This window comes from Pleurodeles waltl, chromosome 4_1, assembly GCF_031143425.1.
Source record: "Pleurodeles waltl isolate 20211129_DDA chromosome 4_1, aPleWal1.hap1.20221129, whole genome shotgun sequence".
Classification (NCBI taxonomy): Eukaryota; Metazoa; Chordata; class Amphibia; order Caudata; family Salamandridae; genus Pleurodeles; species Pleurodeles waltl.
The window spans coordinates 231,085,180-231,109,085 of record NC_090442.1 but is presented as its reverse complement, the minus strand read 5'-3'; the positions used below and the strand labels follow the sequence as shown (position 1 = coordinate 231,109,085).

Here is a 23,906-nt window from a genome sequence, read left to right as displayed (position 1 = left end):
AAGGGTAACAGATAAATGAACCAGCAACCACTGCTCACATTCTCAAATAGAGGCAGGGAAGGCCTGCAAATCAAAACCAGATTTAGCAAAAATGTTCAAGCTAGCCCCAAGATGCAGGAAGGCACAGTAGAAAGGGCCCATGAGGACATGGATGAGTCTTGGCAGCCCACCCTGCTCTCACCCTGCCCACCCCTAGCCTGGAAGAGATGGTATAGTCTATAGGAAAGTCTGATGTTTCTCTGATTAGGCTGATACAGTGCTTCTAAAAGTTGGTCAGCTATGTCCAATGTAGAAATACATTGTTACTGCATGCTTGTGCCACATGCAGTGTTGCTGAATGGCTATTAAGTATTAAATCCTGAGTAAATGTCATCCAGGGAGATATTTGGCTAAAACAGACTCTATCACCAGGCATGTGGCACAGTTGTGTATACATCAGCCAAATGCAACGTCTAGCATCTAACTATCTTTTCCACATACCTTGCCAGACTCTGAGGTGTATAATCCTGGCTGGAAGCCTCCTGTTTCATTGTAGGTGTCTTTTCTTTAAAATGAGGGTATCAGAAATGTGAAGGGTGCCCTCCTCACTCTAACTTGTAAACCCTGTCGATTGATTCACTGAGTGGGAGGCGACAAAGCAGAGATATCATTAATATGCACAGTCTCCGAACAATAAACAGTCATTGTTTTACATAAAGGGATTGAACAGGTTAGTTGAAAATTACTCAGTAATGTCCAGATGTTGCTGACCTTTAGAACCTATCAAGGATGGTCTGAGCTTCACAGGTCTGAACCTTAGCACATAAAAGAAAGACACAAATATTTTTGCAATCAAGTCTTCACAGTTATACACACAAATGATGATACCGCATGAGTGAAGATCTTGTTTAAATATTGGTTTACGGATTTTGGCTTATCAACTCTTCAGTTTACAAATCCCCACTTCGTCACAAGCCAACAGTCCTTGGATGTAGATGTTAACCAGGAGCTGCACATCAGTTAAACACTAATCACAATTTCAATTATTTTCACTCAATGATGAGAGTTGTGTGAGTTCAGAAGCTTTATTTATCAAAATCCGTACAAAAGGAGCGTTAAGGTAGTCCAAAGAAATTTACTTGAGTGTTAAAATACAATAATACTGGAACATTTCTTATAAGTCTTATTGCATAAAAATACAGTCTTTCTTAAAAATCCAATTATGCGGGAGCCATGATATTGTATTTCAATCCAAAATTGTTTCTTTATTCCTTTAATGACCATTCAGCATCAGACCAGCCAACATGTTCTGTCCCCTAGATGGGACTTCATCAGGGCTGAAAACAAAAAATCAAACATACATATATGTATAAATTACAGAAAATAAGCAAAAACAAAAAATTATAAAACAGCACACAATTCACCAAATCCACCTACCTTAAGATACAATAAAACATATTAGGATACCTTACATTTAACATAAACAACAGAAAAAAGCAACAACATAGTACACCATAAAGTTACACATACCTAACAAATTTAATCTCCTAAAAAAACATCCATACCCATCTTCTTCACATGTAACCCATTATTATTTACATAAGGCAATATGTATTTGGCCAATATTAACTAATATCAATATGGGTACTAGTATTGCTTTGAGACTTCCTCCTCTCACTGTTTCACACCAATTGTCAATGGCAGAAACTCCTTTGCCAAAACGTTCTAAAAAACTCTAACGTTCCTACTTTCTAATGATTCTAATTCAGGTTTCAGGTCAGAAATGTTTTTAGTGTACTCTAAAAATTTCTTACTCTCGTCTTGAATATAAGTGCAGCAATGCTGAGCTTTCAGCATCTTGCAGACTCCACCTTTTTCTGCAAGTAAAATGTCTAATACTAATCGATTTTGCCAACCATTGATCGAATTATCACTGATTATGTTAACCACTAATAAGTAGTAGTTGCTAATTTGTCTACTACTGTTAAAAACTTTCCAAACTTTTCGGCATTTAGTATCACTCCTACATGAGGGATAATTGCACTGAAAATATTTCCCTCTAATTGTGTCCATTACTAATACTGCATGTGTGTCTATATGCTGGTGTCATTGTTAAAGTATCTGTGCTATATACATGATACATCTTTGGAAAAAGCAAAGTTAAATAGCAAATACACTCTCAATGAGCAGGTAGCTTGAAATAAGTGTCTTGTCCACCTATGAAATACCTTTGTGGAATAACTGGCTTGTCACCTTGTAAAATCTGCTATGTGCCTCCTGATAATTCAGATAAAACAGGTCTTTTTATAAGCTGGTTTCTTCTTCTGAAAAAACATATTTTCCCTTTTTTTTTATTTCAGTTTTGGATAAATCATTTTTCTTCTATATTCGTCTTCATCCTTGTTCTAAACCTTTTTTTTAAACATCTTCTCTATTTTTACTGTGTGCAATGTATGATTTCCTTTCTTCGAATATCATAATAAATGTCTCTTCTAATGGTCTCATTAGACATGGCAGATGTTTTTGTATGCCTTAAAAGTGTCTATAGGAAGAAAAAGTCCTAAGTAATGCCAAACTATTGCTTGCAGATGTAAATTCATGCTCTTCTGCAAAGGTTCTTTTGAAAGAATCATGTCAAAGTTACAATAATAATATTCAAAGTGTTGTTGCCTCTAAACTAAGCTAAGCAAAATACTACATGTGATAGTATATGGCAAAGGTATGTAATGGTATGTCACTTCCTCCATAGCTGATAAAGGTAGGTGTGCACACCCATAACAATCCTTTGCTTTGATAACTTGCATTTATTCTTGAAGTAGTCTAGAAAAACATTTGTTGTATAATCTTCTTTTATGTAATCTACAAATGAGCCTTTCAATTTAACATTATCTATGCCCTATGCAGGTGTCATGTTAGTAAATGAAAATACTGGCCCTCATTCTGACCTTGGCGGTCTTTTCGCAAGACCGCCGAGTTACCGCCGCGGTGAAGACCGCCGACCGCGGCGGTGTGCCGCTGTGCGCATTCTGACCGCTGGGAGCGTTCCGCCGGAAAACCGCCAGCAGCCACACTGGCGGTCGGCGGGAAAGTGGAGACTGGTCAACCTCCACCGCCACGCCAGCAGAACACCGCCCACAGAATTACGACCCACATTTCTGTGTGGCGGTCTTCTGTTGGCGGTCTTCTGTTGGCGGTCACCTCCCCATGGCTCCCGTCACCTCCCGGAGGACCAACGCACAAGGTAAGTTGATCGTCCGTGAGGGGAGGGGGTGGGGGGGTGTTGTGTGATGTGTGCGTGCATGGGGGTGTGCGTGTGAGTGTGTAGAGGGGGTGTGTGAGTGCGTGCATGCGGGCGGGGGGTGCTGCTGTGTCTATGGGTAATGTGTGCTGTTCGGCAGGTGCGCATGTCGGCATGTATGTGTGCGGGTATGTGTCCCCGTTGTGTATGTGTGTGTGTAGGGGGTGTGTATATGTGCATGTTGGGGGTGTGTGCCTGTCGGGGTACATGTATGTGCATGTCGGGGAGGGGGTTCGTACCACCTCTGGGGGGTGGCAGGGGGGGTGGAGGGTGTGGGGGGAGGACTCGGGTGGGTAGTGGGGGGTGGGGGAGACCCCTATCAGTGCCAGGGAAGGAATTCCCTGGCCCCGATAGTGCTTACCGCCATGGTTCGCACGGCGGTTCCCGCCCGCAAGAAACCGCGGCGGTAGGCAGGGTCATAATACCCTTGGCGGTCTTGGGACGACCGCCGGGCCGGAGTGCGCAAACTCCAGCCCCGCGGTCATGACCGCCGTGGCGGTCGGAGTGGAGAAGTAGCGGTCGGTCGCGGCGGGGACCGCCGCGGTCAGAATGCCATTTTTAATACCGCCGGTCTGTTCGCGGTCCGACCGCCGTCTCTCCGCCGACCGCCAGGGTCAGAATGAGGGCCACTGTTTTTTCTTTCCCTGGTGTAAAATGTATCACTAACAATAATGCTATGCCTACTAACACTACTAATAAAATGTAACTTCCATAATAATCTTGCATAAAGCTCTGGTTAGGAAAGACATGTTTGCCTAAAGTCAGATCTTTTCAAACAGAAAGTGCAACACCAAAAATGTTAATGATTTGTTTTCAAAGTTAATTATTGCAAACACAGTTTTTTCTTTTTTTCTTTTCCCTTTCTAGTTCAGTTAGTTCTTTTCAGCTCTGTTTACAGTACTTTTCATATAGTCATCCTTAACCCTATTCCACTTCTTCTAAAATGCTATTCCTACTCTTCTACGTCCTAATTATTTTTATTTAGCAACTTATCAGTTTTTATTTCAGTCAGTTCAATAAAATTATTTGTTTCTTTTAGAAATCTTTTTCAGCAGCTTTTACCAATTTCAGACTCAATATGGCATCAAGGTGTTTCAGGCAGCTCTTTACTCAAATCAAGCGAATCAGATATTGGAACATTTATCACTTGGTTTATGTAGTAAGTTCATTCAATAGCAGAATACCTCCAACAAGGTTCTCTTGATCTTTTTTGATCACCTGGGTGTCTGTTGATATTCTGTTTCTGTGTCACTTATACCTCTTAACGCTGTCTCATCAGCAATGTTGGTGGTATGCGTTCAATTGACGCACTTGGTCTCAATTTCTTCCGACGTTCGGTTCTTGGCCATTAAGCACTGTAAGTAGCTCTTCTTGATCCAGTACTCGTCCCTTCCCCTGGATCTTCTAGTTATTCTGGTATTGATTCAAGTGTCACCTCTTGCTGAGCTCTTGCTTCTCTTTCTCCACTTTGTGAGATCTCAGGAAACTGGATTGATTTACCTGGCTGCAGTTCTTCTCCACTTCCTCTTCTATACTGTTGTGCCTCTTGCGGTATTGCTCCTTGTTCTTGTACAACTTGCCATGGTATACTCACCAGTGCTCTTGGTTCTGGCTCAAAGACCACTATTTCTTCATACGGATCTCTCTTTATCTGGGTGTACGGTGCATACACCCACTTTGGTACTCCAGCACAATTAATAGTAGTATTTGTGATTAAAATGAACTGATAGGGGCCTTTTGACCTCAGCTTCGGACAATACTTTCTTACATGCTTTAATTAGCACCCAGTCAACAGGGCTAATGTTGTGACATTGATCTAGAGGTGGATTTGTTGGGACAGCTTCAACCTGTTGAGAAACACAATGCCCCACATCAGCCAATCCCTTGCAGCAATCAAGTATAATGTAATCTGTAATGTTCACAAGTGCATTCGCAAGTACAGCAGGCATGCATCAATATTTCATGCGGCAATAATCCTGTCTTCCAGTCAGTTTTATGATGTACAAGCTGTGACTTAATGTATAAGAAGTTTGTTTTGACATTTCCATAGACATATTTTTTTATTAAAATACAATAATGTATTGAAATGTTTTAGTTTAACTTTTCATAATTTTTCTAATCTTTCATTGATTTAGTTAGAGAATCAGTAGGTAGCTTTTGTTTTTAATAAAATGATGCAAAAGCTTATTCATGAAACCAAAGTTTTCTCAAGCAAGATAAATAATGGCAGCCCTCAAGCATGTATTCACAGTATTTGGTCAAAATGATTCACTTAAACATTGCTTTGGGGAAGAGGGCATGGAAACATGACACCGTTGCTGAGTGTGGAAAAGGCCGCTTTATTGAAAACAGGTGCATTTACAAATAACAAGCCTTGGCCTACGCCTTACAAAACTAAAACCTCACTAAACATCAACATCACCTATCCAAAATCCTCCCCCCTACCCTGCCCTCCCTCCCCTTTCATTTTACTTTGCCCAGATGTATTTGTCTGTTCCTGTTTTCCTTTGTCAAAGTCATTTGTTGACCTTATCCATTCTTTACTGCAACCTGACAATCGTCCCTGCCCTGTGTCATAACTATTAATGTCAGCCTACCTTCCTGTCCATCTAGTCCGTCTGTTGTCCCCCTTTCCAATAACTCAATAACTGCTAGGGTCCTGTCAAATTCACCATCCGTACGTAATTCTTCTTGTCATGGAAGACTCACAGTCGCGCCAGCACCTGCTTCCAGCGACACATATACAGCCGTTACCCCGTGCATCTGTTCTGACCCCGGCCAAAACCCCACCAGCTCATTCGAACAATAACAGAAAACAAAGCCCCTAGATAGAGGGAAAAAGGAAGAAAAGAGGGAGGGAGGGGAGGAAATGTTTTTCCCTACACCTCACTACCGGCCACCGTGTCACCTACTGACAAAATGGTGGCCGGTACAAAATGTCCCCTTATGTATATCCCTCCCGACGCCCACCTAAAAGGAGCCCAAAAGTAGCCCACGCTGCCCTGGACCATACCACCCTCCCCAAATAATCCCAGAGGGGAGACCTCGTCAACTCACAGTTCCCCCCAGGGCCTCATTGGGGAAGAGGGCACGGAAACATGACACCGTTGCTGAGTGTGGAAAAGGCCGCTTTATTGGAAACAGGTGCACTTACAAATAACAAGCCTGGGCCTATGCCTTACAAAACTAAAACCTCACTAAACATCAACATCACCTATCCAAAATCCTCCCCCCTCCCCTACCCTGTCCTCCCTCCCCTTTCCTTTTTCTTTGCCCAGATGTATGTCTGTTCCTGTTTTCCTTTGTCAAACTCGTTTGTTGACATAATCCATTCTTTAATGCAACCTGACAATCGTCCCTGCCCTGTGTCATAACTGTTAATGTCAGCCTACCTTCCTGTCCGTTTAGTCCGTCTGTTGTCACTCTTTCCAATAACTCAATAACTGCTTGGGTCCTGTCAGATTCACTATCCGTACGTAATTCTTCTTGTCATGTAAGACTCACAGTCGCCACCAGAAAAGCCAGCTAGCCAACTGCCTCTCAAGTTTCTGGAAGCATCGTTTTCAACGTCTCCTTTATGTGCAGTAAATAAAGTTCCATCCCCACAAAAGACAAATGCACTCCGTCACCTCTGAAGAAATCTACGTCCTCAAACCATAAATCTTTGTGCTCCATAAAAGTGACGCCCCGGCCCGTACAGAAACTCCTCATCTCTTTATTTAATTTTCTCCTGGCCCTCTCAATGGCACAGGGCTTCTTAGCCCCCGCCAAACTTGACGCGGTACGAAACCTGTAAGGACCACATAGCAACCTCGCCACCTCCCCTGAATCTCCCTTAAGTCCTTCTTCATGCTTTTCATTAAATCAAGTCCCGTCACTTTAACTAAATCATTCTCCCTGGCATGTACAATCAGAATATCAGGGCAAAACCCCTGCACCACTAAATTAGTCAGACGAGGTAGTAATTCGCACCACCTTAAGCCTCCTCTCGCATCCCAGCGCACATGGTATCGGGTACTGTCCAAACCCAGGTTCTTTCCAATGGCAGTTCTGCACGCTTGTCTGTGCGCCCATCTAATAAACGAATGTCCCACCACCCAAATTGAAAGGAAAGCAACTTCTGGCCCAGGCACCACACCTGTAAGGGGAAAAACACAAGATTATAATCCTTCAGAACCAAGGTGTCCTGACCGCACATATCTTTTAAAGCTATCTGACTTCCACCTCCCCAACCCCATGAGCTCTGCCCTACCCCATCCCCTTCTCCCCGCCTCCTTAGCCACCCCAGTCCTAAAAGAATGAGTACCAAATCGTTCCCCGTCCTGTCCCAACATAGCTAAACCCGTCCTCATAACCGCTAAAAGCTGGTAGGCAGTGACTACCTTGCCATCCTCATGCTGAAAGACCGCTCTTACCCGGAACGTAGTGTACTGCCGCCACTGCTCAACCAGTGCTAAAGGGCAAATGGCAGTCACCGGGTACCGATGCAATCTGACACACAACTCTCTCCCAACCTGATCTGTCTTAGAAGACTGCAACCTAATCGTAACACCTGCCCTATCTAAGGAAATATTCTCCCATGCAATGCCAGCTTTGTGCCTCAAACCCAGTAATTCAGAAACCTGAAAGGCCCCAAGGCCATCCACGACATGAGGGTCTTAAACAGCAAAGACTCCCGCTTGTTCACGCACACCACAGTCATGCTTTCCAACAAACCCTTCAACAAACTCACCGACAGAGGCTGTCTCATTCTCCATCTCTTACCTCCCGCTGTCACCCAACCCTCAAGAATTCTCTGCCCCAATTCTTCTGCCGGCGGGTGATATCCCCAGAAGAGCTTACCCATGAACCCCAGCGCCGCCAGCTTACCAGTTATAGTCACCCTGGACTGTACCCGAGCAATTGAGCCCATTATGAACCGAACCACATCCTCCACCCTGTCAGCATGCACCACTCTCCTCCGAGCTCCCTATCTCAAAAACTCCTGCCATGCGCCCATGTAGGTACGTCGCATGGAGGGCGCTAAGGAATTCATCACCAATCGAAGCATCCTGACGTTCCTATGCTCTACATCCCGTCTGGCATTCTTGTTCTATTCAGAGGCATGCCCGATACTAACCCATGGAATCTCTCCCACTGTGAACGAGACAGAGCGTCTGCAATGTCATTGTCCACACCGGGTACATGTCGCGCCCTAAACAGAATATCCTGTTGCAAACACTGCAAAACAAACACTCGAAGCAGCTGCAAAACCTGAGCTTCCCTGGCCAACTGCCTGTTAACCATCTGCACCACCGCTAGATTATCCACTCGAAACAGTACCTGCTTGTGCTGTAGCAGATGCCCTCACAAACATACTGCCACCACTAGTGGAAACAACCCTAGAAACGCAATGCTGCGCCCACCATTCATCCAGGCAACTGGCCAATCTTCCGTGCACCAAAGTCCTTGCTAATGCAGTCCAAAGCCATGTGCCCCTGCGGCATCTGAAACAATTTGCACATCCCACTCATACTCACACCACGCCTGCAACGGAATACCATTGAATGAGTCCAGAAACAGACACCACATGTGCAATTCCTCCCGTACACCAGCTTTGAGCTTCACGTGATGACGAGGAAGGGAAAGCCCCGCCATAGACAGTCCCATCCTTCTGCAAAAAGTCTGTCCAGCTCTCACCACCCTGCAGGCAAAGTTGAGATGACCCAGCAACACCTGCACTTCCCTCACAGTCACCTTCCTCTTTCCCAACATAGCATGAATGATCTGCAGTATCTGAACCTTGTTGTTGTCAGGGAGTTGGGCCGTCCTGCTCACCGTATCTAGCTCAATCCCCAAAAATGACAAAGCCGTACAGGGCCCCATGGTCTTCTTGGGGTCCAAGGGCACACCTAGGTCCCCCATCACCTCTTGGAATTGCTGTAAAACCTCAGCGAACCTCGGAGAACCCCGCGGCGCCACAAAAACAAAATCGTCAAGATAATGCATCACGTGTCTGTGCCCCGTGACCCTCATAAAAATCCACTGCAGGCAAGTACTGAAATCCATAGGGAGCGCTTTGTCTACATACCACTTGCCTTGAAACTGGATTCCCAGCAGCTCAAAATCAAGTGGGTGAACCGGCAACAATCGGAAAGCGGATTTGATGTCTGTCTTAGTCATCAATGCACCAGTCCCCATGGACTCCACCAGTTCAACTGCCACATCTACAGACGCGTAAGAGACTCTTATCAATTCTTCCAGTATAAAATCGAGCTGCCTTCAGGCCAGGAGAGGTGTTGAATTAACCAAAATTGGCCTGCTTCCTTTTTGGAGACGACACCAATGGGCGAGACAATCAAATTTTGCATCGGCCAAACTGTGAAAGGGCCAGCCATGCGACCTTCTGCCAGCCACTTCCTTGTCTAGTTTCTCTTGTACCACTGTTTCTCTCCCTCGTACCAGGCGAAGGTTGTCTGCCCACCTGCACTCTCTTGGTCCTGTGAACCCCAAACGAAAACCATGAGTGAAACCTTGAATCAACATGTCAGCATTGTGATGTCTGTCACATCCTTGCAACCAATATCTCAAACGATCAACCTTAACCGGAGTACGTGCTTTTTCCTGCAAAGCCCTGTCTAAACCGTTGTCCCCTGGAGCCGTTCGGGTGTCCCCCGTGTTACCCTGTCCCTGTGGAGGTCCCTGTGGTGCTCCCTCCCCCGACTGAGTCAGCTGCCCATAACAGTGCACCAAGGCATGGCGGCCCGCACATTTAGAACACTAATGTCGGAACTTGCAATAATCCCGAGAGCAAGCTGCTTTATTGTAGTCCCAACACACTCCAAATCGAGTGCTGGTGGTTTGCACTGACTGTCCTTTTCCGGCCGCTGTCCCCACCCCTGGGGCCGAAAGGGCTGATAAGTAATGGGAAGTCCACTAGTCGTAAATATGGTCTTCCTGATTTTTGCTGGTCCCATGGTATGTTGCCACAGGTCCGCATCTATCTCCCCCCACTGTATGTCCAGGTCCACTGCCAACCTTGCCCTGAACGCTTCATCATATTGAAGCCATACATAACCTCCATAATTGATCTGTGCTTTCCTGATAATGTCTATGTACTTAAAGAGCGCCATCGACCTATCGGGGTGACGCTCGCAATACACACTTGCAAAAATTAAAAAGGCAGCCGTCCAGTTCTCTATATTCACTGGCACCTTAGGCCTCTTAGCCAACTCATATTCTTCCTCTTTCCATCCCTCCTTAGATCGGACCTCCTGGTATAACAATTCCAAAATCTCAACATACCCACCTTTCCAAATTTTTTCTTTTGTAGTCTGAATCAAATGAGCTCCCAAAGGCTTAGCTGTGCCCATTTTGCTGTGCAATTTTGTCGTTTTAGGACCCTGCTGCTCTGACTTATCCTCTACCATAGTCGACAGCACCGACACCTCACTATCATCCACCACATACACCCTTTTCACCAAACATCTCTTGCGCTCAGTAACGTTGTCTTTTGCTTCAATCACCACTGAGACCATTTTCAATTTGGCATCACATGAGTCCTTACCTGACACCAAGGTTGGTGGCCGCTCCTATGCCTTCCGTCTAGCCAGCTGGGCTCCTTTCTGTAGGCCTCTCGTAATGGGACATGCCACCTGTAAAGACTTATCAACAGGATTAGAAAAACCCTGCCCTCCCCACCATACTTGCTCCTCGTCCTCATCATCTGAAATCTCCCCCTCTTCTAAGCCCTTTTCAGTAAAGTCCAAGTCCTCATTGAGTCATTCCTGGCCCCATTCTTCCATCCCCTTGCTTACCATACAATCACCGGCATCATACCATTTGTTGGGTACCGTCCGCTTCGCCGCACCTCCTGCTGCTTCGCCAAGACGCTGCTCCCCAGGGAAGGCGACGCCGATGGGCGCACCGCCCCGATCATTCCACCTTCCCCGAAGAGCGTCTTTGACCATGCTGTCAGAACTCCAAACTTCTGGTGACGTCATCTGGCTGTCAGCACTGGGGCCCGCCTTCTCTTCTGCCCAGCGCCACGGAGCCGCAAACTGCCCGCCTGGGTAACCGCCACTCGTTCCTGCCTCCTCCTGCCAGAAAAGGTCCGATGTGCCGGGTTGAGAGCTAGCCCATAAACTATGCAAGACAACTCTACGTGAAACGCCCCCACGGGACACACCCCCTCACCTTCTCGCTGGTCACCTATTCCTTGAGTAACCGCTCCTGCCACCCCCCCCCAAAACTGCTCTTGCTGACCATAAACCCGTCCTGTCTGCTTTACCTGCATGGGCGGAGATGCTTCTTCAACTCCGTCCCCCACCTCCCCTTCACTGTCAGACTCACTCCATACCAACATCGTAGGCCATTTCCCGCAAACCGGTACCCGACCGTCTGCACCCTCCTCATGAACCGGCCCTGACTCCATACCACCCTCTCCTGTCCCTCCAAACTCCCCTCTTCGCCAATCATTGCTGTCACCTTGAACCTGCATCGCCTTTTCTCCTTTCCTGCGACCCCTTACGCGCAGGTCCTCTGTCTTGTCATGCTTTCCTTGAAGCATGACGTGCGAAGCTGTCCTCGCCGACGTTTCCCCGTGAGGTTTTGATGCCCTTTTACTCTCTAACACCCCTTGAGCAGGCCCACTTAAGCTCACACTCAGACCCCACCATTGCTACCAACACGTTCCAGGCGGTACTCTGCCCTTCAAAGGGAGCGCCGCACACCGGCTCGCAACTCGCGCGCCGGGAGGCGCACTCGACCCTTTCCGGCGGGCTCCACCTCTCGCAGCTGTCCCCGCCGCATATTTTTGCCGCCTTGCCTTTATAGGCAAGCCGGCGAACTGTGTAGAACCCGATTGCCCTCCCCTCACCAACCGTCCTGCTCCTCCCTCCGCCCCGCCCCCTTTGGCTTACCTGAACGACACGGACCTTCTCCCGGCGCGGGGGCGAACATGCCCATACCGCTGCCACAACACTGCCAGCAGATTTGCGAGCTGGGCATGTCGGAGGCCGGACCTCCGAATGAACTAGATTCATGCGCCCTGCCTCCTCTAGCAGCTGAAGCACCTGCTGGACTTTCTCCTCCGCCATGGCAACTGGCAGCCGATCCTCCCCGAAGAGCGCAACAAAAAAGGTAATTGAAAAGAACGAACAAACTCGCTCCCTGCCTACCTACCTAGAAAGTAGTATTTATTATTTATATATATATATTTTTTTAGAAAGGCTAACCAATACCAAAAACTCTTCGACAAAGTGGAACCTGCTAAATTACCGCACACCACAAAAAAAATTCCCTACACCTCACTATCGGCCACCGTGTCACCTACTGACAAACTGGTGGCCGGTAAAAAATGTCCCCTTATATATATCCCTCCCGACGTCCATCTAAAAGGAGCCACACTGCCCTGGACCGTACCACCCTCCCCAAATAATCCCGGGGGGAGACCTCGCCAACTCGGCAGTCCCCCCAGGGCCTACATTTTTCTGTTCCCCCAAAGACACTGATTGGTTAACAAGATAAAGAAGAAGTAATGCTGCAAAAGTTTGAGATTGCTATGTTAATATTAGTGTGTGTTCCTAGAGTAGGTTACCTTCATTCTTTGCCACACTGCCATTTGCCCAAGTCTATGCTGCGCTGAGGCTCTACTGAGGTTCTTGAACATCTCTTTATGGGAAGTTCTGCTTCCCATAAAAACTGGAAGCAGGATTTATGGGACTTGCTGTCCAGTGTTGTCCTCCAAAAGGAAATACTCACAAAGGAACCCTCAGGAGATATGACAAGAACAGTTGCTGTTCAAAACATGTTTCCTTTCATTCCAAAAGACAGCAGAAATTAGACTTTCCCCATCTTAATGTCCCTGAATGTAAACAGAAGTAATCAAAGAAGATTTAATCAACAGCTGTCTTTCTTTCCAGATTTGTCTGCTCCTGAAAGTAGTAATTTTTTACTTAAACACCAACAGACACTAGTCAATCACACAAAAGTAGATCTTTGGTTTGTTAAGTCTTTGTGCAAATCTACTTTTACTATAGGCATGAGGCCTACCAACTCTTCCTAGTACATGGCGCTCCACATCAGATGTAGCAAATATTATTTATTTTGGAATGAAACAATCTGAAAAGAAGAAAAAAGAGGACCCCCCTCCACCCCCAGATATATCTAGGGTATAACATATTCTTAAAAACATTCCAGCATTTTCAGGTATTTAGTCATCAGACCTAACAACCCTGGGTTTTATAAGAGATGTAAACAGTGAATTTAATAAGGTAATGTTTTAATCAGCATTAATCTGCGACCCTGAAAAATCAGAAGAACTGCTTCTAGTAACAAGGGCTTGGAGCCTATCTATTTTCCCACATGAGCCTTTAAAGCCCTGGTGGCTTGGCATTAACTTTTAACTCAGGACTGGTACCCAACCAAGGATCATTTAATTTGTGGAAAGCTTTGGGTGTTAATAATATAAGATGCCCCCTCTTCCAGGGGGCATGTTTAACTTGTCTTTGAGAATGGTCCTACAGAATCAAGTGGATACTTCCCTGTAATTGAACGATATAGAAGCAAATGTGGTATTACCTAATATTGTCCACTTTTAAATACAACTGTGCACACACCGAGTTGATCTATTGACTATTCATAAAGGAGTGGGCTCTGCCACTGCCTTTTCCTGTTGTTCTGGGATATTTATGGGTATTGCTTACTAACTAGAAAGGATTATTTTAATTTATGTAATTTTTACAATATATTATATTCCCACAGATTCGGATACAGGAATGTCTAGAGACAGAAGGTTTTATAATGTTTATCAAACACACAACACACTTCACCGTTGGTATTTGTGATTTCAAGTAAGGTGGTAAAGCCTTATGTTCTTATAAAAACTGCAGGCTTTTGGCAAGTAGTGTATAAGGCAGTTTTCAACAGTAGTAATTCTTGTAATCTTGTATTCTTAAAAATGTTTATAGTCTTTCAAATTATCCAAATGGGATGTTTCAACTTGTTCTTCTAGAAAATAATGTAATTATTCTTACAACAGATAAACCATCACATGTTATTGTGTTTGTGTGTGCTGTGATTTTATTATGAAATTTCAATCTGACGAATTGGATAAAATTTTAACAGTTCAATTGCAGTCATACAAGCTTCCTATAGAAATCTTTTGCTCTTTTGAAATGGACACCAGGGCGGCAACCTTGGAAATGATGCTAGCCTACTGGGGCTCAATTTGTCTCAGTCGTAGTGTGCCAATGATGCTACTGCTGCACAAACATTCTGCCCTGTTCAAATGTGGCTTCAATTGATAATACATTTATTCCTATTGAACATTGTACCATTTGTTTCAAATTTTCATATATTAGGTTCTGTTACTAGTGATTGTCTCATGCTATTTGTTGAACTGAGGTTGATGTTCACTAGATATTCCCCCTAGGTTCTCCCTTTCGGGGTTCTGTTCCTTTAAAGGGTATATGCCCATTGACTGGCAAATTGTAGGTGTTTGGCGTCAGTAAAGTCGAATTTTACTCAGGTGGCTCCTCAGTATATTATGATGAACTCATCAGTATGTTCTTTCAAGTATAATGATGTTAGTACACCACAGAAAACTTAGGAAATCATTTTAGCTAGCCAGTATTAAACCTCAGAGTCCTTGGTTCTGTTTAGTGGGAAAAGTGCTTTTCGCTCAAAACAGTGAGCATATAAGGAATTACCTCTTGATTTATTAAAAAGTAAATACAGAAGGCTGTTAAAAGAGAGAACATATTATTTTATTGAAATAAATGGGGGACTTGGCTGCAGCAGAGAACATGGCAGCTGTTTATTGCTGAGGTCCGCAGCTGCTTTGCCATTTCTTTGATTTCTCCATCACGTCCCATAGATGGGGCGCGTCACCACTGACTGGGAGTGAGTACAAACATCCAGTAATGCCCGGGGGACATTATGACCCAAAAAAGAGGCACATGAGAGGTGTTGGTTGGGCCTGAGGCACTGCAAAGACACAGCCAGCCGCTCGCCAGCGACAACGCGGTGGTTGGAAAAGAAGTGCACCGGCCCTCCTGTCTTGCAGGGCTGCTTCACTGCTCTGCAACCCAGTCAGAGACCCTTAGGGGAAATATAAGCATTGGGACACCCCCACAGCATAGAGCCTGGAGAAAATGCTGCGCCCCAGCAAAACAAAAACAACCATGCCTGGGGCATGGACAGCCTGGGCCTTTTGCCATGTCAGGCTGAGGGTGAGCCCAGCGGCTCGCCTACCTCGCGGGCGTGAGAAACCCTCTAATGCTATCTACAGATGGACAGTTGGCCAGGTCGTCTACATTGATGAGCCTCCATGACAGATGTGTGGGCTGTGAGAGATGGACTGAAGGCCTCCAGCCAGACCCCGGGCCCTGAACCACGGCAATTCTGGGAAGAGGTGAAGAGAGGCCAGGGGTGCACTGACTGTGGCCGTGCTACTGCTGCCTGGTGCATGGCGTTGCAGGGGCCAGAATTCCACTGACATTGGCTTAGCTTTTTTCTTCTGGTTACTCTGTGGCTTCATTTGCCGGTGGGGATGTGGGGAGTGGCACTTCCTGGTGAAAGAATGACCCCCGAAGGTTTAGCAACCAGCATCCACCATGGAGAAAAAAAGATTTTTCAGCAAAATCTTTGCAGGGGCGTAATTATATATTTATGAAACCTACAATGACCCTGGATTGAGAGTTACCCACCCCCTCTGATCAGTCAGTCATCATCCTGCAAGCCATTCAAGACATTCGCTCCTCCTATGAGGAGAAAATAGTAGAGCTTCAAATAGATGTCTCACTCCTGTGCCAAGACCTCTGCAACACGATGGCTAGAGTCAAGGAGGCAGAAGGGCAGCTATCAGAGACCGAAGACTCCTTGAGGATTTTGCCAACCATCGTCTCAGGCCTAAAAACATTAGTGCACCAGGTGAGATGCAAGCCGAGGATGCAGAGGGCTAATCCCGCCACAACAATCTCAGGATTATGAAGATACTGGAGAGGTCGAAGGGTGTCTCTGCCACACAATTCTTAGCAGACTGGCTGCAGACATGGGTCCCTTAGACAAAATAACTGCTTGCTTCATGATTGAATAGGCCCATAGGTCACTGGCCTCAAAGTCCCACAAGGGCCCACTCGTGTGCTGTAACATTGCTTCTCTCTTCAACTTCATGGATAGAGAAGTGATACTCAGAGCCTCTTGGAAACTGGACACACTGCTGTGCAACGTGGTGTTAGACATGACAGCCTTGGGATGGTCATCCTCCAACTTTTTTCCTGCCTCCCTCCACTTTTCTGACACTGGTTTAGCTGGTTTTAGGACTCTGCACACTTTACCTCTGCTAACCAGTGCAGAAGTGCATATGCTCTCTCCCTTAAACATGGTAGCAATGGTTCATCCCCAATTGGCATGTTTGATTTAGTTATAAGTCCCTAGTAAAGTGCACTACATGTGCCCAGGGCTTGTAAATGAAATGCTACTGGTTGGTCTGCAGCACTGATTGTGCCACTCACATAAGTAGCCCCTTAACCATGTCCTCCATCTACAAAATGGTAACCTTACAAAGCCTACTGTATCAGCCACAACTACCCTTTTCCCTCTCCCTGGGCCTTCTTCAAGAAATTGGATGTACTCCTGAAAGGCTTCCTGTGGAGGCACTAGGTTCTGAGACTTTCTCTCTCCAAATGCCAGAAATCACTGTATGATGGAGGTATAGCTACCCTGGATGTGACTTCCTTCTATGCAGCATCCCACTTGACTGTCTTTAACAAACGGTGGTTCGGTGGCGTGGACAACCCAGCCTTTCCGTCTGAACGATAGGAGATGGGGGACGTGCCACTCTTGTGTCTGCTGTACAGAAACCCCACAATGATCCTTCTCCCACTGGCCGCTACAGTGATGGCCTTGGTCTGGTGGGACACGCATAGGGAGTTGGGGTGGCTGGGATCCCTGACCAGAGAAACACTCCTGTGGAGTGTGTCCTCACTGCACCAGGTGACAGGTCTACAGGGCTTTAAAGCTTGGGATGTCATTGGCATCTCCAAATTGGGAGATGTCATGTTGGGTGCAGTGCTAAAAACCTTTTCTGACTTCCTGGAAGAATATAATATGCACAAGAGCCAATTCTTTAGGTACCTACAATGTCGATGTGCACTCATGCCAGACATAACTTTCCTGACTACGTTACCTGACCTTAACCCTACAGAGACCAAAATTATTTTGTACGAATTGACCACTCACAAAACCTTGTAGCCTAGTCATCAACTCCAAAGATACATTCAGTGCTAAGAGCGGCCTGGAATAGTTATTGACAGGCCACAATTGGAAGTAGGTGTTCACCTCTCCCAGGGAGACAGCAATAGTCTCCCAATTTCATCTGATCCAACTCAAATATCTGCATAAAGTCTTATTCATGTGGTAAAGGCTGTGGAAAATGTTGATGATAGCCTCACCTAAATGCCTGAGATGCGGCATGCTAAATAGGGACTTCCTGCATATGGTATGGGCCTCTGGGAGGTTGTTGCCCTTCTGGAAGGATTATTGCATGCCTGGGAGAGATACTGGGGCGGAGACTACCAAAAGACCCTAAATTCACTCTATTACAAATCACCGCAGATACAGACAGTGACAGGTACCAGGTGGCCCTGATGAAGCTGGGGCTAGTGATAAGTGGGACACATCCAAGGCCTGGAAGAATGAAGCTCGCCTGGTATAGAGGGATGGAATGTGGGCCTAGGCAGAGGCATGGGCCTAGAAATTCCCACCTATGCAGTCAGGGCATGTCCAGAGAAAATTTGGGCCGACTGGGCCCACTACAGGGGGATTCCTTTAGAGAGATGATTTGCTTCTGTTCCCTTGCTGGTGAGGAAATTCAGACATTCGGGGGATTGCAAACAGCTCGAAGACAGGAAAAGAGGGGTGGCAGAGTTAGTTGAAACACTTAATGAACTCAGAAATATAATTGGACTGGCTCTCGCCACAGGGAAATCTCACATATTGTAAGAGTGTGCTTTTGCAACAGTGTGTTTCATTGATGTAAATATCTGTGTAGAATCTAATAAGATTTGATGTAAAAAAAAGAATAAATGGGATAGACTAATTGAAGTCATAACCTCTAAGAATGGTAAAGCCTTTTTGAGGCTGGTAAACAGCGCCTTCACTTTAATCAGCATCTGCTGACCCTAGAATGCACAACTTTGCATGCTGCCTGAAGAGGCTATTTATCCTCCCTTTTTGACATTGATGAAGGCAGAATACATGTTGAGGTTTTCCTATGGACATGATGGAGAGCTATCTGCTCTACGGAAGCCAAGATCAATTTTGGAAGTAATAGCTGCTATGTAACGGTCTCTTGCAGCAGATCTAGGCAATAGCCATGCAGTTCTCCTAGTCAGAACACCAAGTGGTGGCCCTACGCTCTTTCACCTTTTTTCAAATGGAATGGTTTTTTTGGGGGGGGACAGGCTGGGGAGGGGGAATTTCATGTTCTTTAAGACGGTTTATTCCAAACTTATCTTAAAAAAGAAGATACAGGAGCCACACAGGATTATTGCCTAATCTCTATCTTGCATGGATTCTTGATAGTCTTCTCAAAATTAGTTCTGAGAAGGCTCTTGAACTGGTCAGGTGAGAAAGGTTTAGTTACTTTAGAACAGGGTCATTTTCACCCAGCTGTTTTACAATTGATCCCTCTGGGCAATATCCAGCAAAGCAGTTGAATCCATATGGCCGCTGCATGGCTGCTTCATGGATTTCAAAGCATTTGATCAAGTAGTGTTATAGGGAAAACGGTGATCATAGGATATTCTTCAAGGACTGCTATCCATCTGGATATTTCTACATAGTAATAATTGGACTCAGGTAGAGGTACACAGAAAGGGTAGATTGATGGGGCTTATCTCGGTCAATAACCGTTTAAGGCAGGGCTATGTTCTGGACCCGATCAATCTTTTGCTCATGTCTGCAAACCTCCCTCAAGTGTTAAAGAATAATAACTAATTTTCTCCTAAAATAGGCTTATATATTTTTTTGTCAAACTTTCTTTATTGAGTTTTTCCCCATAGGGCACAGTATTATACAAAAACATTGAAGCACAACGAGGATGTGAAAGCAAACGTCTGAGTGTTAGTATTACAAACAGTTTCCACAGTATAATGACATTCCCCTTGTAAACAAATGTTGTAATGAAAGTGTTGTCATCAAATGATCTATCTCATTGAATCTGAACCATTTGCCCAACTAAAAAACACAAGCCCCCACCTTACCCCAAAAACTTCAAACCATGAGTGAGTATAACTGAGCCTTGTGTTGTGTGATGGGTGAGGGAAAACAGTTCTATGGGACCTTCTCTCCGAGCTTGCAGGTAGTTACCGGGTGGAACATGGTGCACTCATGACATTATGGCCCTGATTCTGACTTTGGCGGGCGGCGGAGGCCGCCCGCCAAAGTCCCGCCGACAAATGACCGCGGTCAAAAGACCGCGGCGGCCATTCTTACATTTCCGCTGGGCCAGCGGGCGCTCTCCAATAGAGCGCCCGCCGGCCCAGCGGAAATGCCCCTGCAACGAGGATGCCGGCTCCGAATGGAGCCGGCGGAGTTGCAGGGGTTCGACGGGTGCAGTGGCACCCGTCGCGATTTTCACTGTCTGCTCAGCAGACAGTGAAAATCATGGTGGGGCCCTGTTAGGGGGCCCCGCGGCACCCCCTACCGCCATCCTGTTCCTGGCGGGAGACCCGCCAGGAACAGGATGGCGGTAGGGGGTGTCAGAATCCCCATGGCGGCGGAGCGCGCTCCGCCGCCATGGAGGATTCTCCCGAGCAGCGGAAAGTCGGCGGGAGACCGCCGACTTTCCGTTTCTGACCGCGGCTGAACCGCCGCGGTCAGAATGCTCGACTGAGCACCGCCAGCCTGTTGGCGGTGCTCCCGTGGTCGGTGACCCTGGCGGTCACCGACCGCCAGGGTCAGAATGACCCCCTATATCTGGAAGGGATGAAGTGTCCGAGTATGGGTTGGGCAAGCTGCGAGGGGGAGGCCAAGAGACAGGAATGTCACTGAGGGTCCCCAAATGTATTCAAAAATGTTATTGTTATCCTGCAATATGTTCCCAATTAATTCCATTGCTAAGCCTGCCACAACCTAGCATACCACTTAGTGATGGAGGGAGCCTCCTGTTTTTTCAAGAAGCTGCCAATGTAATCTTTGATACTTGAGACACTTATTTCACAAGCCCAAGAGGGTGAAACCTGACATAGAGGGGATTGGATATCCCAGTATGATTTTAATATGTGCTACGATTTCAGACCAGAAGGGGCAGATTCTGGGGCATTCCCACCATATATGGCGGAAAACTTGCAGTAACCCAAACTCCCTCCATCAAAGGTCAGATGCGTTGGGGTATATTTTTTTAAGTTTAGTGGGCTATAGATAACAATCATAGAACAGTTTGTAATGGTTATCTCTCATTACCATAGAGTAGTGGAACCTACGTATGGCAGTCTATAGCATCTGCCATAATGTGTCAGGGACCAAGTCCCCTATTATATTAGTCCAAAAATCCAATGTGTCTTGGGCAAATTTTGGGAGGTTTCCAATGAAAGGGGATAAAGGAAATAGATAACACTTTTAGCTCTCCTCGTGTGGAGTACCCAATGTTTCAATTGAGTATAATGATATCTTTCCGAATTTGTTTAGCCAAAGACTTGTTGGTAGTTTTCGAAGGTAAGAATGTCCTATCCACGGGACAGATCAGAAATAGTAAGACACCCTCCCTCCAAGGATCAAACGGCCTGGTGTGAATGCAGGGGGAAAGGCAGAGTTAAAGTGAACAGGGGTAAACGGATAAGGGAATGTAGCCCATTTAGCCAAGCAGGTCACCTCATCCCAGACTTTAAGGGTCGTTTTTGTAGGTGTACTAGTGTTAGGTGTACTAGTGTAATCATTAGGGTGTCCATCTACTTTTGGCTTATATTGGACATGCCAGATGTAGCGACCCACTGCTGCCCGATCCATGTGGAGCCAGTGTTTATCTAATTCCCTTAATGACCATTCAGACATCACTCTTCGGTGCACTACCTTATAGTAAAAGGGAAAGTCGGAAAGAGACAACCCGCCCGCCTCTTTAGGTAACCACACCAATTTATAGGGGAGTCTAGCTCTAAGATCCTGCCAAATAAAGTGGGTCACCAGTATTATAGTGTTGAAAACAATTCCTTGGCTATTTTGATTGGGAGTCCCTGAAATAGATATAGAAAACACCGTAAAACAGTTATTTTAATTGCATGTATATGACCAGGCCAGGACAAATACATTGGAGTCCATCCTTTGAGATCGGCTTTAAGTTGTTGAAGGAATGGGGGAAACTGGCCTTGTATAAGTCAGAGATCTTGAGAGTGATTTTAATTCCTGGATATGTTATATCTTTATTAACCCATTGCAAGGAGTGGATCCCACCAGCCTCTCAATCTCATATAAAGGAAGTGTTAGGTTCAGGAGAAAGGATTTATGAAGGTTAATGCGGTAACCCCCACCTTCCCAAAAAGTGTTGGTTCTTGCTGTAAAACGTTTAGAGAGATCGAGGGCCTCATTAGGGAAAGCATTACATTATCTGCAAATAATGAGATTATATGGTTTACAGACCCAAAAGGGGAGACCATGAATTGCTTCCTCCTCTCTGGCTTTTGCAACAAGAGGTTCTATATAGGGGTGAATAAAAGAGGTGAGGGGGGCACCCGTGCTGGGTACCCTGTTTCGCTTTGATGAAGTCAGAGCCCACTCCCTTGACTAGCACACATGAAAGTGGGTTTGCATAATTAGCCTGGACCATGGTGATAACTTGTTCACACAGACCGAACCAGTGTCGGTGCCAAGAGCACTGCCGGTATGTGTTTTGTATGAGGTATATGTTTCTGTATGAGATGCAGTAATAAGGATCTTTCCCCGGTTTTAGAAGGACCGAATTTAGTGCCTTGCTTATCAATCATGTAACCCTGTGAGAGGTAGCTATATGATTGAACAGTGTTGTCAAGTGGGGTACCAGGTCAGAACTGAAAGTTTTATAGAATTGGGTTGTGAAGCCATGAGGGCTGGGTGATATGTGGAGTTTAAGGGCGGAAATTGCTGCCTGGACCTCGCATTCCTTGAACAGACTAACCAAAATCTCATTTTGATCATCAGTCACATGCGGAAGGTTAATTTTGGAAAGGTAATGCATTTGTTCTTGCTCTTTGGATGGCTCCGCCATATTTAAGTGTTTATAGAAATCCCTAAAGGCATTTGCTTTATCACTCTCCGCTATCGCTAATCTTCCACCGTCTAACTTAATGTGGCTAATGTATTCTTTTCTGTGCTTAACCCATAGTTGTGGTGGTAATCGGGCTCCCACCTTGACTGCCTGGTCATAAGTCACATATTTAAGATGCAGTAGAGTCTACTCAACCCTGTTTGTGTATATTGCATTCAGTTTCCCCCTAAGTGTGGTGACCTTTCATTGCAATGATAATGAGGGAGTGTCCTTGTGGGCCCTTTCTGCTAGTGGCACTTCTGCTTCCAGTACTAACCTATCCTGGGTTGTCTGTTTACTTAAAGTAGATAGGAGTGAGATGCATTTCCCCCTATTAAAGGCCTTAAAGGCGTCCCAGTTCCCTTTTTTTTTAATATGGAGATTACTTTGTACTACTAGATTCCACTCCAATGGGCCTTCAGCATACATTAAGCTCATTAGGGCAGTAATGTAAGTCAAATAAATTACTTGTGAATGATGAAAAAACGAAAAACATAGATACACAAGTTTGGTTCAAAACCAACAAAACTGAAACATGTTATATCTCAGGTTGAATCTAAGTAGTGCAAAAGGTCTATTTAAAAACATGAAAACATGTAAACCTCTCTCTAAACATCAAGCTTCACTCTCTGTGGCTTGAGCTGGTCTTAACTTCCTGGGATTACCTAGCAAAAACCACGATGTTCAAGAATAATTTATTTCCTTTACCTTCTGAGTTGTCTAAAATTTCTCATGCATGTTGCAGGACCCCGGGGCTGGGCACTTCCAATACCGTCTTCTTATTTTTCAAAATATTAGAAAATTGAGTGCAATGAATTGCTCTCTGATTATGCAGATGCAACTTTCGCTGTGTCTGTCTTAAAGACAGGGATCTGTAGGTAGGCCAGATCAGTAAATCTAGTCACACATCAGCTATACTTAAAAGAGAAATTATCGGTTCCATTTTCTAGGGATTGGCTAGTTTACACTGAGACACCTCTACTTGCGGAATTTACCAGATAGATAATTGCAGTCAGCAGTTCTTCGAATTAAGATGGGATGAGATCTTGCATTTTCCACATGAGGAAACATCTATTAGAGCAAATAACGAAATCTGTTCTTGCAAACATTTGCCATGTACTATTTTATTGTCTTTATCTGTTATCTATGCATCAGAGATATTAATTTCCTGTGATTTAAAAATATAATGTTTTTGCTGGAGCAGAACCAATTAATTAGTTATTTCGAATGGCATATTTGAAGATTAGTTATTTCGAATGGCATATTGCTGATGCTTTAGGCGATTCTTTTGTTCATGTTGAAGAAACTTTATTAATGGAAACTGCTTTTTATGTACTATGGCCCATATTTATACTTTTTTAGCGCCGC

General features: G+C 45.4%; 1 protein-coding gene across 1 annotated transcript in view; it reads left to right on the top strand.

Moving 5' to 3' along the window:
• LOC138288499 (poly(3-hydroxybutyrate) depolymerase-like) overlaps positions 1 to 23,906 on the top strand; it is a 240,661-nt gene that overhangs the window by 201,229 nt on the left and 15,526 nt on the right. The window lies entirely within an intron of this gene.